This window comes from Poecilia formosa, unplaced genomic scaffold (genome assembly GCF_000485575.1).
Source record: "Poecilia formosa unplaced genomic scaffold, Poecilia_formosa-5.1.2 Scaffold19, whole genome shotgun sequence".
Taxonomy (NCBI): domain Eukaryota; kingdom Metazoa; phylum Chordata; class Actinopteri; order Cyprinodontiformes; family Poeciliidae; genus Poecilia; species Poecilia formosa.
In genome coordinates, this window is record NW_006799958.1 from 1,561,592 (window position 1) to 1,576,928 (window position 15,337).

Consider the following 15,337-nt stretch of genomic DNA (forward strand, 5'->3'; position numbering starts at 1 on the left):
TAGCCACAGTAAGCTCTGTGGAAGTTCAAATAAGAACAAATTCGTATGGGGGCAGGGGAGAGAAGTCTTTAAAGTGAAGGGAAAATAAGAAAAAAAAACTTTGATTTTAAAACCCACATTTATCCTGTTTGCTCATAAGTAAAGTATTTTTTTAATAGACAAATATGTTTAAGAAGAAAACGTTTTTACCACGGTAACAAGAATATTGTCCAGTTTCGCACAAGATAAAGGATGTAGTTTTTGTTTGTTTTTTTGTGGTAAGAAGATCATTTTCAAAGTATATTAAGAAAGCCATTTTAGAATATTTATGGCTCCTTTACCGTATGTTATTTTCTTTCAGAGAACGATTAACTATTCTGCAAACTATAGATTTTAAGAATAAGTAAAATGCACCAATACACAAAGTTGCACATGAAACATGAAAGTGTATCAGCTATAAAATGATGTAATTTTGGAGATTAAATGCAGACGCATCGACTTCATGGTTTTGTACGAGTAAAATCCAATCCATTTAATAATGAGGAACTCTGGGTTTTACTTAGAAACATAATCCACACAGTTATTTGATTTTGTGGGTTATTGCTTTCGTTGATGTACACTTTGTCAGAAGGCAGACAAAATTTAGCAGCAGGAACACAACGGTACATGTCTCACAAATGACAACAAGAATAAGTCAAAGATGGCGGAGGCTGTTAAAACGCCATACTGCTCTTTATTTGTTTAGATACCCCTCCTCACAGTGAGACTGAGAACAAGGGTTTCCGATGCATTTCTCTTGACTTGAACACAGTTGAACTTTCTCACTGTCGTAGTTAGTTTTATTAGGAGTACTGGTGTCAGTTAGCAGCAGCATTGCTCATTTAAGATGCTTCAAAGAAAGACAGAAACAATAACGGAAAACTCTGAAATTTAATTTAGTTTTGTTATTATATAGAAAATGCATTTTGCTGGTCTATTTAAAAAAATTAGTAGCTCTTTTTTTTATGTTGCACTAAGCCACGTTGGTTTTGACGGTTCTAAGTGACCTTTTCATGAAAAGTAATAATTTAATTAACTAAAGAGGCTTGCGCTGTTGCATAATCTAATTCCTTTGCTTTGTCCTTTTGCACAGAAATAGAATTACAGTGTATCAAATCACACGAGTATCCTGACACTTTACAATTTGATTCAGTAAATCAAATTGCATGACTGTTGATGGTTGTACTGTTCGCTTCCAGCTCTGTAACTACAATGAATTGGAACATTATGTATTGAGATACTCGTAAAATCGAATACAGACCAGAAATGCATGTTACATGGAGTCCACAGAAGTATGCAAACTCCTCCATGCCAAAGGTCAGACTTGAAAGAGCAGTCATGTAAATAGAAAATGGCTAATAATTGCCTGAACATATGCAATCATAAACCCAAACAGTCTACTAGATTCTATAAAAAGCAAAAGTGTACAAATGTCAAAAATACACAATAAATTATAAATATGTAATTTTTTTCTAAGCTGTCTTTATTGCTAATCACGCACATTTTAAAGCATACGCTGCTTAATTTCCATAAATTTTCCAGCATAATCACTATTAAAAATGACCAATACAATAAAGCCCTTAAAATGAGTCCCAATCCCTATTTGTATACCCTCACACTCTTCCTTTCGGGTTATGAGTGACAGAATTACTCATACTCAAGGCCTTTCCAAACCTCTTTCCTTCCATCTCCTGTTCTCTCAGACCACCGAATGTCAATCAGCGATTTCCCCCACGCAAATTATCAACAAAATATCCACACACTCGCAACGCCTCCACGTCTCGGGAGTCCCCTGCACACACCGCAGCGGTGTCAAGCAGTCGCACTTCTCCGGTGAAGCAGATGTTTGGGATGCACTTTTACCATCTTGATCAGGTATTCACACGTACAACCTAAAACTAGCCCCTTTTTCCTTGACAGAGCCCTGCCATATAAATTATAGATGAAGAAACAACCTTTAAACATGTTCATTAAAGGCAGCTCTTCCGTGAAAAAAAAAAAAAAAGCTCATAAATATTTCTTTTAAGCAAATCTCAACACATCTCTGCCACCTCCTCCCCTCTCTGCTCGAACAGGGTATTCTCTTTTTCCCAATCAACTAGAATGTTTGAGGGGAAAAGAGAGTTACGGTGCCTCAGCGACCTTGACTGGAGACAAGCAGGAGACACATGCGCGTCTGGATCAACTTTGCCAGTGACGGCTGTTAGCTAGCTCCCCTCCAGAAGCTGAGCCTGAGCCTGCCTGCCTGGCTGCTGATGTGCTATTACTTTGCTCTGGAAGAGTTGCTTGTGCAGAGGATGACACATTATTATCCTTTAATCTCTCTCTCAGCTTGTTGAGCATCAAATTGAAATATCCTGAACAGATGTAAAAACACATGTGAGCCTCGGCGCGCAAGCTGCGCTGCGCTTTGTTTCATCTATCCGTGATGTGAGCCTTAAGGAGAAGCTTTTTAAAATTTCATCACTATTCAAAAGGATAATTAATACGTACCCCCAGGCTTTGATTATGCGATACCCAGTGTGGAGCGCTGGTGTTGCCATAATGAGCCACTCATCAGTACTCTCTGCCTGTGCCTCCCCAACAAACATACAGTTTGCATAAGGTACTTAAGATTCTGCAAAGGTGCCGTCGTCCCTGCACGTGCGGTTCTATATGTAGGTACTGACATATATTTCTGTGCAGGTGCTTGTGTTGCTGCGGGAGGCTTGAGCGCTCTGCTAATTTGCAGCAAGGCGCTTTTATTTAGATCTCGCTAGATGTTGTGGTTTGTTTACATGAGGACCCCTGTCAGGTTGTCATTAGAAAGCCGGGCCCTTTGCATAAAGCCTGGCACTGCCTACGCCCACACACACACACACGCGCGCGCACGCACACACACCTCCTCTCCGTCTCCTTCAACTCATTCTGAGCCTAAAATCCCGGAGAAGAGACACTGGTTGTCAGTGCTTGGGAGCTGATGCGATGTAAGTGTGAGATGGACAGGCAGGTGGAGACTGACAGGCCCCGGTATGTGGAAGGAGGCGGGGAGGGGGAGTTCTCACATAATGAGACCTGTCAATTTGAATGCCTAAAGGCTAAAAAGTGAGCAGGCCACAGCTGACGACTCAGGCGAGAAATATTTCAGGATGTCGTCTCACCCTTGACCCCGGCCAGACTCCGAAAAGGCAGCAATTACTTTCGTTCCACGGATGTAACTGCAGCTTTTGGAGAGTTGGAATGCACAAGCTGACTTTGCTGAGACCCTAAAAAAAATCTGCTTGTCTAGATTTATAAGCTGCCTTTGTGAAAGGTTTGTCTAAACAAATCCCCTTATGCCGACTATTTATTTTTTCATAAAGTTCCTCATCTGCGCCCCTGCTTGACAGCAAAGAAGCCGTCGCCGATAGACTGTAAGTGTATCCACTGCCTTCCGAGTTGGAATACAATGCACTGCCTCCTTTTTAGAGAAACTCTGGAATTGTGGCCCAAAAGTAGCGGGGTATATGGGGAATAGAGAATGTCATCAGAGATTTGCCCAGGGCCACGGACAACCCTGTGATGGTGCTTTACCCTGTTAGGAACTTAACATGTTCCCCCAGCACCGAAGTGACATACGAGAGGGGCACTGGGACCTCCTGACAGCAGACGGACCCACGTAACTTTCCTGTTCTTAAATCCAATTCCATGCTTGACACTGGGGAGAATTAGCTTTGGACAGGTGAGTGATAAGTTATCTGGGTGCATACGGCAATTCGCACTCAGGCCTTCTCGCAGAGCTCTGGAGGCAAAGGCTTTCCAGGTCCAAAACAACAAACTGAGCCCTACAGCATATGGCCACACTAAGAAGTCATAAATGTCTCTTTTGTGTCTATTTAAAGAAATTATCTTGTCAATCCCTGATCAATAGTTTTCTCGCAGGTTTAATGTGCTAAAGTATACATTTGCCCCAGTAGACTGGAGAGCTGAGGACATCAATATATTTAGCTTTGCTTTTTGGTTTCAGGGTTGCTGCTTTATTGACTTGTGTAAATGATCGTGCTCCAGGGAGGAGGTTGGACTTTGAGGATATAAATAATGAAATAAGACATGTTTTTTTTTTTTTTTAAATTAAAGGCAATACGGAAGGAAACCAACACTTTACTCTATCACAATGTGCTGATTGACAGAATTGCCGATCCAATTTATCTTGATTGGTCCTGATCTGCTGGCTGGCTGGTCAGGAAAATAAATCAAGTATTTTCTAAGCAATTAATACAATTTATGTAAGTGCATCCATGTTGCAGTGTCAGAAACCTGCTTCTGTGTGGAAGTTTTTGCAGAGTGAAAACGTCTTAATTATAGCAATTTTTAGTATCAGTGTTTAAATATTAAGTCTGTAAATGTAAAAATGCTGCTTAAATGGACACTATTTTCTTGTAAATATTAAGCTATAGTTGCAGATCATTCAGGCTGCAACCGAGGGAACAAGAGTGTGACGTTCTGCATGAAACAGGAAGGCTGAATGGAGATTTTAACCTCTGAAAATATTCTGCTTTGAAATGTTGGCAGAATTTTGGAAATATCAGCTACAAGTCAAAATTTTCTAGAATTACACATGGAGATGTTGAATTTTGGTCGATGTCATGGGCATCTGACTGTGTTATAAAATGTTCTACTGACCATTTTACAACAAATAAAACAACTTTTCAGCAATCCGTTATTCCAATCAAGCATGCAAGCAATCTGTAAAATATTGTTTTTTGTTGCTAAAAAGAAATCTGAATCAATTGAAATTGGCATCAGCAGATGAGAACTTTACAAAAACCTGAGATTGGATCTCAGCCATAGATCGTGATTGGTGCATCTCTAATTTCCAAAATTTTTCCTCCTTTTTTTCCCCCTCTTCCACCTTATCCTACTCTTTACTCCTCTCCTCTTTGAGTGACAATTGTTGGGATTGTCAAGTCCTTCCAAACCCTCCTCTATACTCCATCTCCTCCCCCGGCCTCTCTGGTCAATGAGTGTCAATCAGAGCTTTGGCCCTCGCGCAGATTGGCAACAAGTCTCCTCGTGCTCACTGAACAATTATAACTGGGCTGAGGTGAAATGGATTCCCACGTCGACTCTCCACTCAGTGCTCTCCCTTCCCTCGGCCGCCGGGGTCCTGCCATGGGAAGCAATTACCGCTGGATGCCAGCTGACAGCCCGATTCCGTTGCCAGCCCGATCAGCCCTCATCCTCAGGCTTTCCCTAGGCAAATAGCATCCTCAACACTCAAATCAGACCTCTTACCAGCCATTGGCTTCTGTCAGAAAAATGGATGGTTCCCTTTGTTCCCCTGGACAATATAAGATGGATACAAAGACAGGGAATAAAGAGGTGTTTTGATTTTGGAAAATCTAAACTCTTCTCAACTGAGCGCCCTTTAGAAGTTAAGAGAAGGTCTAAGCGTTGCCTTGTGGTGTCAAGATGAGGGAAACAAGATGATGGCGGTTAGGACAACCGAGACCAAAAGAGAGCATCCATAGTGAGTGTCCATAAATTTGACGGGCAGACGGAGTGATAAGTTACGCCTTTGTAATATCGAAGCAGCATTTTGTTTAATTTTTTACATCCTTTTGGGGGGACTTACTGTTTGGTTTTGCCAAACATTGTCCACCAATTATTTCTTTCCCACAGTGACGAAGGTTTCTGATGGCGTTTTGGACCGTCACTTGTGCACTCGCTCCTTTATCACTTTTTACCTTTACTTCTGAGAAGATGAAAATTGTTGCACCCAATTTCACTCAACGTATCAGATGGTCTTTTGGAGACTTTGTTCAAAGGGAGCAGGTGTAAGATGACTGAATCCAAATGAACAAAAACTGTAAAATTAATTGCTATAAAAGTCAGATAGTCATCTGCCACTTTGCTTATTAATTGAATAAACACATCAAGGCAAAGTTCAGTCAGTCCTTTAATCATTTTAATTAATGCACATTGTTCTCGTTCCTCTCCCCTTTTTCTCCAACTAACTCCCGCCGTCTCCATGTGTACCTATATTTGTGAAATAATAAATAAATTAGAATACATGCCGCCACCAACTAATTATCATGCAAATAAAGCAGGAACAAAGCAGACAGGGACTGTTAATCTGTGCCAGATCGCGGCAGAAATTCCCCAACGTGCGCAGAGGTGTCCACTGTGCAATTAGAGGGAAGTCTGATTTGGGATGCTATAGAAGAGGAGAAGAAAGCGCAGCACTAAAGGACAGGAACGACTGTCACTTATTCGCTATCAAATTAATTCCTTCTGCCTTTGTCTTTATGGCACGGCGGCTGCAGTGGTTTTACGTTATTTTGGGCTTTGTCTCCTTCTTTCACTCATTAGAAATGTTGTGCAAACTCAAAAAGGTTAAAGATCCAACCTCAGAGTTCACAGGTTCTTTTCGTAGAATTAAATTTTCTTACGAGAGAAACTGACCCTCAGGAGTTCCCGTCTGGTTGAACACCGATGTGTTCTGAGAGTTTCTGAAAAAATACAATAAAATAAGATAATGTTTTCCCCGAAATTCACCAGCATACACACATCTTTTGTAAAGCTTTTGTGTTTCCTGCTCCACATACTCCACGTACACGTGGCAGGTCTACGAACCTGGAGAATCTGTATGTTTTGTCGATGAATTGGAACAGTATGATCAACAAGTCATATCAAAACAGAGAACCTTATCAGCACCCTGCAGTGTAGCTGTTTACAGTAAATATCATTTAAATATCAACAAGTTGACCTCAACATCCTCAAAGCATTCCAGAGTATTCCATAAATATGTTATGGACATGCAGTATTTGCAGAGATAAACATGGCATTTTATCATATAGCCCATGCTGCATTGAAACTGGACAAATACGACCAAAACGAAATGGATAGTTGAGAGCATAATGAATAAAAGTGTGCCCATGCTCAGTTTTTTCTTTTTCTTTTTACTTCAAAGACAAATAAGAATGGCTACAGAATGGCTGAACTACACTTTCAGAGAAACACTTCAACTTTTAAGCACTAACCTAGTTTAGAAATCTATTATATACCAGGTTATTACTTCCTCACAGAAGAGAAAATCCTGTGGAGAAGAAAAATCTGCAAATAGGACTGTGTTTAAAAATTTAAGCTGGGCCTTGATTTCCCCCCGGTGCATTCAAAGCACGCATCAAGGGTGAACAACTCGGAGAAATTAAAAATAAAAGAAACTCTAGAATGTAATCTTATTATTACTATTATTATTTTTTCCTTCTCAGTGGCGCTGGGGTGAATATGCCATGAAATAAGAAAACAAACATCAGCAAAACTGCCTTATTATCAGCAATCCCATTATCATAACGACCTGATTTGCCTAAATCATGTCCCTATTAGGCCCAAAAGTCTCTCTGTCCCCTGCGGCTAATGAGAGGCCAGGCTGGGATTCTTCCTCTCGGCTCTGACATGTCTTTTATTACCCTCACACTAAATGGAGGCAATGATGAACATTTCGTTTGTGTGATTACTCGTTCTGCACCCTTGATGTCTGAGTCGAAGAGTTGTGTGCCCTCTTTTAATATTTGATTGTTTTTTTTTTTCTTTTTTTATTTCCCCCTATGTAATTTGGTCTAATTCATCACATGAGCCTTTCATTCGCCGATTCGGTGACATTTATCTGATGTGGATGCACTGATTACTGGACTCTGATATTGTGTTGGCCTTTGATGTCCAATTCCTTGTTCTTGTCCCAGTTTTGGCTGCAGCTAGTGCAGAAATGTCTCCTTTTTACTCCCTTCCAAATCTTGTGCGGAGCTTGTTTGCCGTGGCCTGCAAACAACTTAGCGAAATTACTCGCATATTATTTGGAAAATTACGATAAGGGCACAGCTAGATAATCAAAACATTTGGCTTTGGCGTGCTCCGATTAAGTGAATATTTTGGGAACGGCTTAAAAAGCTCAAGCTGCAAGCCTGGTCAGTCAAGGAGTAACTCTCGGCAGACCAGGGTCTCCGACGCGTCTCGATGTTTCCTGAAAACCGGAAGGCGAACCGCCCGTGGAAAAATTGCCCGCAAACCGGCTTCCAGACTCTACGAGTAAAACTTCAGGCTTGTTATAAATGCTAAAAACAGAACAAATTGGTTGTGTAAACAGCTACAGAATGCAAAAGCACGAATATTTCCACAAAAATAAAGAAAAAATGGATCAGATCCCTCACTCTCTGTGTCCATTCAAATCAGTTTTATTATTTCTCTCTGCTTCCACAAAAAAAAACCCTTCATATATCAGTTAAAAATATGAGGGAATTGCATTCATTATTTTCATTACACGCACCCACCAAATTGCATCAAGCTTATGAAATATTTCTTCCGTCCTGTTCAAAGGCTTGTTAGAGCTTGTATTCAATTACAGCTGTGGCAGGAACATGCTGTCAAGTCTCTTTAGCCAATCATTAGTTGGCGACTATTCCTACCCGCACAGTCGGCGGAGTTAAGTCAGCGAGCGGACGACACGCCTAATTGTTGTTCGATGGCTAAAGGTTGACTAATGAACCGGGGGCGGAGGACGGGACTGACGGAGGCTGTTGGTGAGAGGGTGGTGGTGGGGCGTGGGCGGGTGTGTTCATCAAGCTGAGGGCTGCACTCAGTGCTGAGAATTTGCAAAACTTTCCCCAGATCAAAGTGGAGAAGAAACGAGCCATATTTGGAGCATTTTTCCACTCGCTGTTGGGTCTGTTGGCAACGCAACCTGGAGTTGAAAAAAAGGGCAGGAATCATGGAGGAAAAGGATGGGTCTATAAATGAGGGAAAAAATATAATCTATGTTGTCAAGAGGGTGTTATTCCGTGACTGAATGTTCACTAAACCTGACAGATGAACTGTAATTAATTATTTGCCAATAGAGTCAAAAAGGTTAACAGCAAAACCCATTGTTGTTCTTTCAGATTTTTCCACTTCATTTGCAAATTACAAGCAAAGTATTCAAGCCTGCTAAGTTCTATTAGGTGTTCTGAAATTTCTACAAAACAGTGGGTAAACCAATTATATTTTTTATTGTGGACCATGAGGAGATGATGGGATTTAGACTAAATAACATGCAAGATCACTAAAGTTACAAGGGTTAGAAAAACAGGTCTCTTACTGATCAAAAATGTGGATACAGTCATGAATTTCATATTAAGTTGAAGTTTTCAATTATCCTTTTGAAAAAGTTATTTCAATGTGGCTACCACCTGGCTGTCTTTCAGCCTTTTTTTCTGTAATTTATTAATTAATTTGACTTAATTTGTATATTAACTACAATTCCCTACTTTGTTCCTACATAAGTTGGCTCAGGAAACGACAAACTTCTGGCCTAACTCCAGATTCATACTTAACTGATCTCAACATCCTGGCGGCGTTCAGTTTGTCACCTACTGCCGAGATCAACTCAAAACCTTCCGCGATCGTAATTGAGCATCTATTGATTAAATATGACTGTAGTTGGAAAACAACCATCAGCGTTAGCTTACCGTGCAACGTCTGGGCAACCGGAGGACTCCTGGACGGACAGCAGCGGTGCACCATGTCTGAAAGATGGCCTCCGAAGCAGATCTCCAAGGCTTGTCACTCTCATTCTTTCAGCTCGATGCTCCATAGAGCTGCCTCTGGATATTGTACTTCACTTACGATGTACAGTAAAATCTGCTCCTTATAGTTGGACCACAGCTGGTAGCTACAAAGGTGTCCCGAACCTTCAATCGTAAGCCAACTTCAGCGGCCGCTTCGTCCAAACTATAAACCCCCCGATGGTGAAGCTCTGAGTCCATGAGAGCCTCCAGCTGAAACACGTTCTGTCTGAGCGGCCACACGAAAAATAGTCAGGAGTAATAACACTATTTTCTAATGAAGTTAATGAGCTTCAGTTTATTGATAACCCGTTAGTAGGTCGCCAACTTTCTTGAAGCAAAGTATGGTGTGACGCGAACCAACCAATTGGGGAAGGTGTAGCCTGATGACGTGCCTCTCCTCATTTGCATTTATTATTTTTCTAAGTTTTGCGGGGAAAATAGAATGTGATAAATAAGAAAATAAGGAAATACTAAATGAATAAGGGGAATTGGAAAATGGGAAAATAAAATTTTTTCAAACAAATGTTAAATGAAAAATAGATAAAAGAAAAAATGGGTAAATAAAAAAGGGATATATGAGAAATTGATTAATGAAACTGGGAAATAGAAAATCGGGTTAATGGAAAAAGGGAATTGAAAAATGGTTACATTAAAAATAGATTAATGAAAAATGGGTAAATAAAGGGATAAATGAAAAATGGACAAATGAAAAATGGATAAATGAAAAAGAGAAATTGATAATCTGAAAAATAGAATTGGGTTAATGAAAAAGGGAAATTGAAAAGTGGTTAAATGAAAAATAGATTAATGAAAAATGGGTAAATGGATAAAGGGATAAATGAAAAAAGAAATTGAGAAATTGATAAACTGAAAATAAATAAATGGAAATTTGGGTTAATGAAAAAACTAAATTAAAAATTGGTTAAATGAAAAATAGATTAATGAAAAATGGGTAAATGAAAAATAGATAAAGGGAAATTGAGAAATTGATAATATGAAAAATAAATAAATGAAAAATTGGGTTAATGAAAAAGCTAAATTATTTATTTATTTTTTTTATTTATTTCACTCATTTTCTTCATTTATTGATTTATTTTGCTCTTTTTTATTTATTTATTTATTTACTTATTTAATTTTGGCTGAAATGGCTCTCCATAGTGAACAGATTCAAATTTCAGCCCAACTTAAAATAGTTGATTTTAAAAGTTGGTGCTTATTTTTAAGTCTTTACCGTCTTATTAACAATATCAAAGTCGCCTCAGTGTGGACAGTGACTTTGGTTTTCCAGCATTCTCTGGGTTATGATGGAGCCTTTGGTGGTTCCTGCTTTTGTTCCCAAATTCCTTTCATCGCTTTGCATATAATGACTAAAACCTGCAGTGACCAAATAGCAAAACTGTCTCCAACACAAATCCAAACCGGTTTTGTAATGAATAAAGCAGGTTAATGTTATGCTTTATGAATGGATCCAACCTCAACACTATTGAAAATTTATGGGCTAGGCTTAAAAACCAGGTCTATACCAGGAAACCAGCCAGCTGAACTTATGCAAAGAGTGGTTACATTTCCCGTCACAATTTTGTCGGGATCTTGTTGATTGATACTAAAAAGCCTGTTCTTTTAATCATGTTTGCCAAGAGACGTTTATCCTATAAATTGTGGGCTATATGATGTCTGCTTTTTGAACCAGTGTGCAAATCTGCAATACATTCAAACTTGCACATTAAATTCTTGATTTTAAAATGCATTTTCATTCCACCATTTCCATTTTTTTGCTTTACTTTTGTACTGCCTGAAGCTGGTCGTTCGCCACATCACTTAGGAGCGCAACAGTCACAGAAACAAAAAAGCACAGATCACTTTTTAGCTCTACTGTTGTGAGCCTGGTATTTAATGATTACAGTGATTTTGAAAAGAGGATGTGTTTTTAGAAAACCTACTTGTGATTTTAGATTTTATAAATGAGGAACACAATGGGGCTAAAACACTGAATGTTTTCATCATGCTAATTCAGCAGAGAGATGATGGCTAATGATGCAAATAAGTGACCTAAATTTATCATATTTCTTTTTCAAGTGAATGAAAAAGAGAACTGAGAGTACATTGCATGCTAAATATTTAACTTTTGCAATAAAGTAATTATTTAGACTTTCAAATTGGGATTTCTTAGGTGGTTATGAGCAGTAAATATCTCACTTGCAGCACTTAGGTTTTTTAGCTTTTTGCTTTGATGATCAGATTTTCCACATAAAAGTTGGTCTGAGTTGGCCTGGGACAATTGTATAACTAAACCCAACTAGGTCCTAGGTCTGTAATTTTTTAGCAGTTAGCATTTTGGCCTTTGCTAATGCTAGAGAAATTAGATCATCCAAAGGTTGCTAGTTTCGATCAAGGTTAAAAACTGACCATCTTTCGTCACATTTGCACAGATGAGAGCCTCACACCAAATGTGGCACTGGCAGCCAATCAGACAACATTTCCTTTGGACATACCTTAATTAGCCATCACTTAATGTTACACAGGCAGGTGTTTCCAAGGAAAAGACTGTCATAGCAGGTGTTGTTGTGATGCTCCAAGATGTGTTATTTGTGTGTGAAGAACCATTTTCTATGTGTATTTAAGAGAATATGGGGTCAGAGAAATGTGCAACCACTGATATACTATTACCTCATCTATCTAACAGGTATTTTCTTTTCATATAACATTAAACAAGCCCACACCCATCCCCTGTGGGTGTGACTTTCCATCCCCACCTTGGGATGGGAATGCTAAGACTTGTGCACTAGTAGGTCTTCAGGCTTAGACTATGATGTTACACGGAACGAGTGTAAGCGTCATCAGATGGAGAGAGACGCAGAAAGATGGGTAGCAGGTGGCAAGACGGCAGGACTAGAAAAACCCTGAGAGTAAACGAGTCAGAAGAATCTAAAGTAAATATAGCTGAATAAAAAGATTTAAATTCAAAATAATGTGCAAGAATGCGAGTGTTCGGCTACATTCACACTGCAGCCTGACGTGACCCAAAGCCAAATATTTTTTGCCCTTATGTGACCTGTGTCTGATGTTTTCATGACAGTCTGACCAACAGATCAGATTTTAACAAATGCCAGCCAGGCCACTTGGCTAGATCTGGTCCTAAATCTGATACAAATCTGATCTTTACAAATGTGACCTGTGTCTTATTAATGCAAATGTAGCTGCATGTCCTGCCACACGTGTGCATTTTTGCTTCCACGTAAACTACAAACTGCCATTAAATGTCTCCGCACTTGAGATCAGGTGTTACCCGTCTCTTTTTTTATATATATTTCTACGCTGTGCAATTTACTTTTGCCTATTTTCAAAATGTTATTGCACATAAGTAATGGAAAACTGAGAAAGTAAGCACATATAAAAGGAAGAAATGTAAACATGCCTTCTCCAAATGTCCGCACCTTTCCTCCAATTTTTTATACAAGTTGCAGATCTAGATGGACGGGGTTAGAAGCAGGACTCCATTCCTGCTCATGAAAGCTGCTGCAGAGTAACGTGAAAAATCTGGACAGAGTGAGTTTGGGTGTGATTCCCATCTGCCGCTTCTGTAAAAGCCGTTGAAGTCTGATCTGCACAATGCCGTGTATCTGAGAGTTTTCTTGGAGGTGCTCATGTTCTTCTTTTTTTTTTTTTCATATGCACAGCAAACAAACAAGCAGCAGACCCTCCTTGCGAGTGTGACTGTGTCACTGCATTTCATCAGAATACCCCAGACTCACCATCAGTCTGAACCAGTTCAAATAGCTCAGCTCAATCCCTCAGCAGCCGACGCAGAGGCACGAGTCCTAATAAGCTCATGCTAAATGTGATAAGCCGCTTTGTAGCTTCGTTTTGCCTGTGTTTTTTTTTTCCCCTCCTATTCTTTTCTTCCACCCTGGTGATTTATTCACTCCAGGCAATGTGTGCTTTTTGTCGAGCGCAGACTTACACACGCCACAGAGCAGCGCAAATAGCTTTCTATCTCAATTGGTCCCTTGGTGTCACAGTGGAAAGATACTTGGCCAGAAGATGTGGTGAAAAATGATTTTTCTTTTTTTTTTTTGTTGCAAATATTCAAGTGCTAAATCACAGTGTGTGTGCGCTCCGAGGAGGTTGAGTTTAGTAGTTTAAAGAGGCCCCTGATGGAAACTGTGACTGGAGGCTGAATCCAAAGAAATCCAGTGAAACCCTGTGCACTGCTCATGAAAATTCATCCTCAAGTACCTGCGCAGAGGTCAAACCAAAGTTTGGGTATATGTTGCCAAAACACATGAAAGCCTTTTTTTTTTTTTTTTTTCCCCATTCATGAGTCTGATGCCATTTGGTTTCGGTTAGACAGGAAGAGACAAACGGAAAACTAGATCTCTTGAGAAGTTTTTATATTCATGTACAGTGCCGTATAAAAGTATGCCTACTCCTTGGGTTTTGATACATTTTGTGATGTTATAAACTCAATCTTCTCTGTCTCTGCTATAAGCTCCACTTTCAACTCAACATGGCCTCTGTTCCTGCAGAAGAAAAGCGTCCCCACAGCATTAACCTGCCACCACCGTGTTTTATAGAGGATATAGTGTGTCCAAAATGATGTATAGTGTTTAATTTCTAAAACGCAAAGTTTATTGCGTGTTGCTGATCAGAGCACTTTCCTTTGCCGTTTCCCATGCATGGCTTGTTACGGTTTTTCTTCGACGTCTACTTTATTCTGGCCAGATTCACTGGAGACGTGGATCTCTGTAGCTCCTCTAGAGTTGTCACACGTCTCTTTGTGGCTTATCTGATTAATGTCCTCTAAACTCGAAAGCGGTTTGAATGCATATGTGAATGATTACATTTTGTGAAGGAGGAAGATGGGCTCGGTGTTTTTTTTCAGATTTTTTTGTGTTGTTTCCCGCCGTGGTTGTTGTAGCAACGCCACCTCACGGGTGAGGGATTGAACAGGTTTTTCAAATGGTCTAGTTCATTTTACGCAGCTTTGTGTGAAATCGAACCGCGCCAGATGAAAATGTTACAACTGTTGCAATTTTGATCTCCAATCAAACAGAGTCTACCTGACTATAAGAGTGGAAAACATCCTAACTTACAAATGACTGGACTCTTGTCAGATAACTTCTAAGTGTAATTTGATTTAGGGATGCCAAAGCAAAGGGGTCACTCCAAAACACACACAATTTTGAGAAGTGTACAATGGAGCATAGAGTTAAATGGGCACACCACAAACTTTAGACTTGTATTTGTTTTTAAAAAAAAAAAAAAACTATCAGCCAAGCATCATTTCCTTTGACTTCCCAAATACTGTTCTTCTGCTATCTCTGTCGCATTAAGTCTCAATGAAGTTTTTTGGCTACAAGTGTTTGAGCAGAAATACAAAGTAAGATGGTGTGCAGCATACGATTGTGTGCATGTGATTTTACTGCATGTAATTTGTGCACTCCTTTGCATGTATACAGACAATGAGGCACTCATGAGCGCAGCCCTCTGGCATCTCTGTCCCGCTTTGACCAGCTGGTGAATTGCACAGCCAAAGAGATGAAAAGCAACCTCGCAACTCACCAGAGTGGTACTGATGGAGCCTTTTAAGAGCAGAACCGTTCCGGCGAGTGAAAACATGGCCAACACTCTGGCTGATGTCATATCCCAGCTGTTAACTCAATCAAAGCAGGTCCCACCACGACCGAGCGAGCCTCAGCACAATGCATACCACGCAACGCGCAGTTGCTCAATAAAGTACGGGGAGCCTTTTGAAGCGC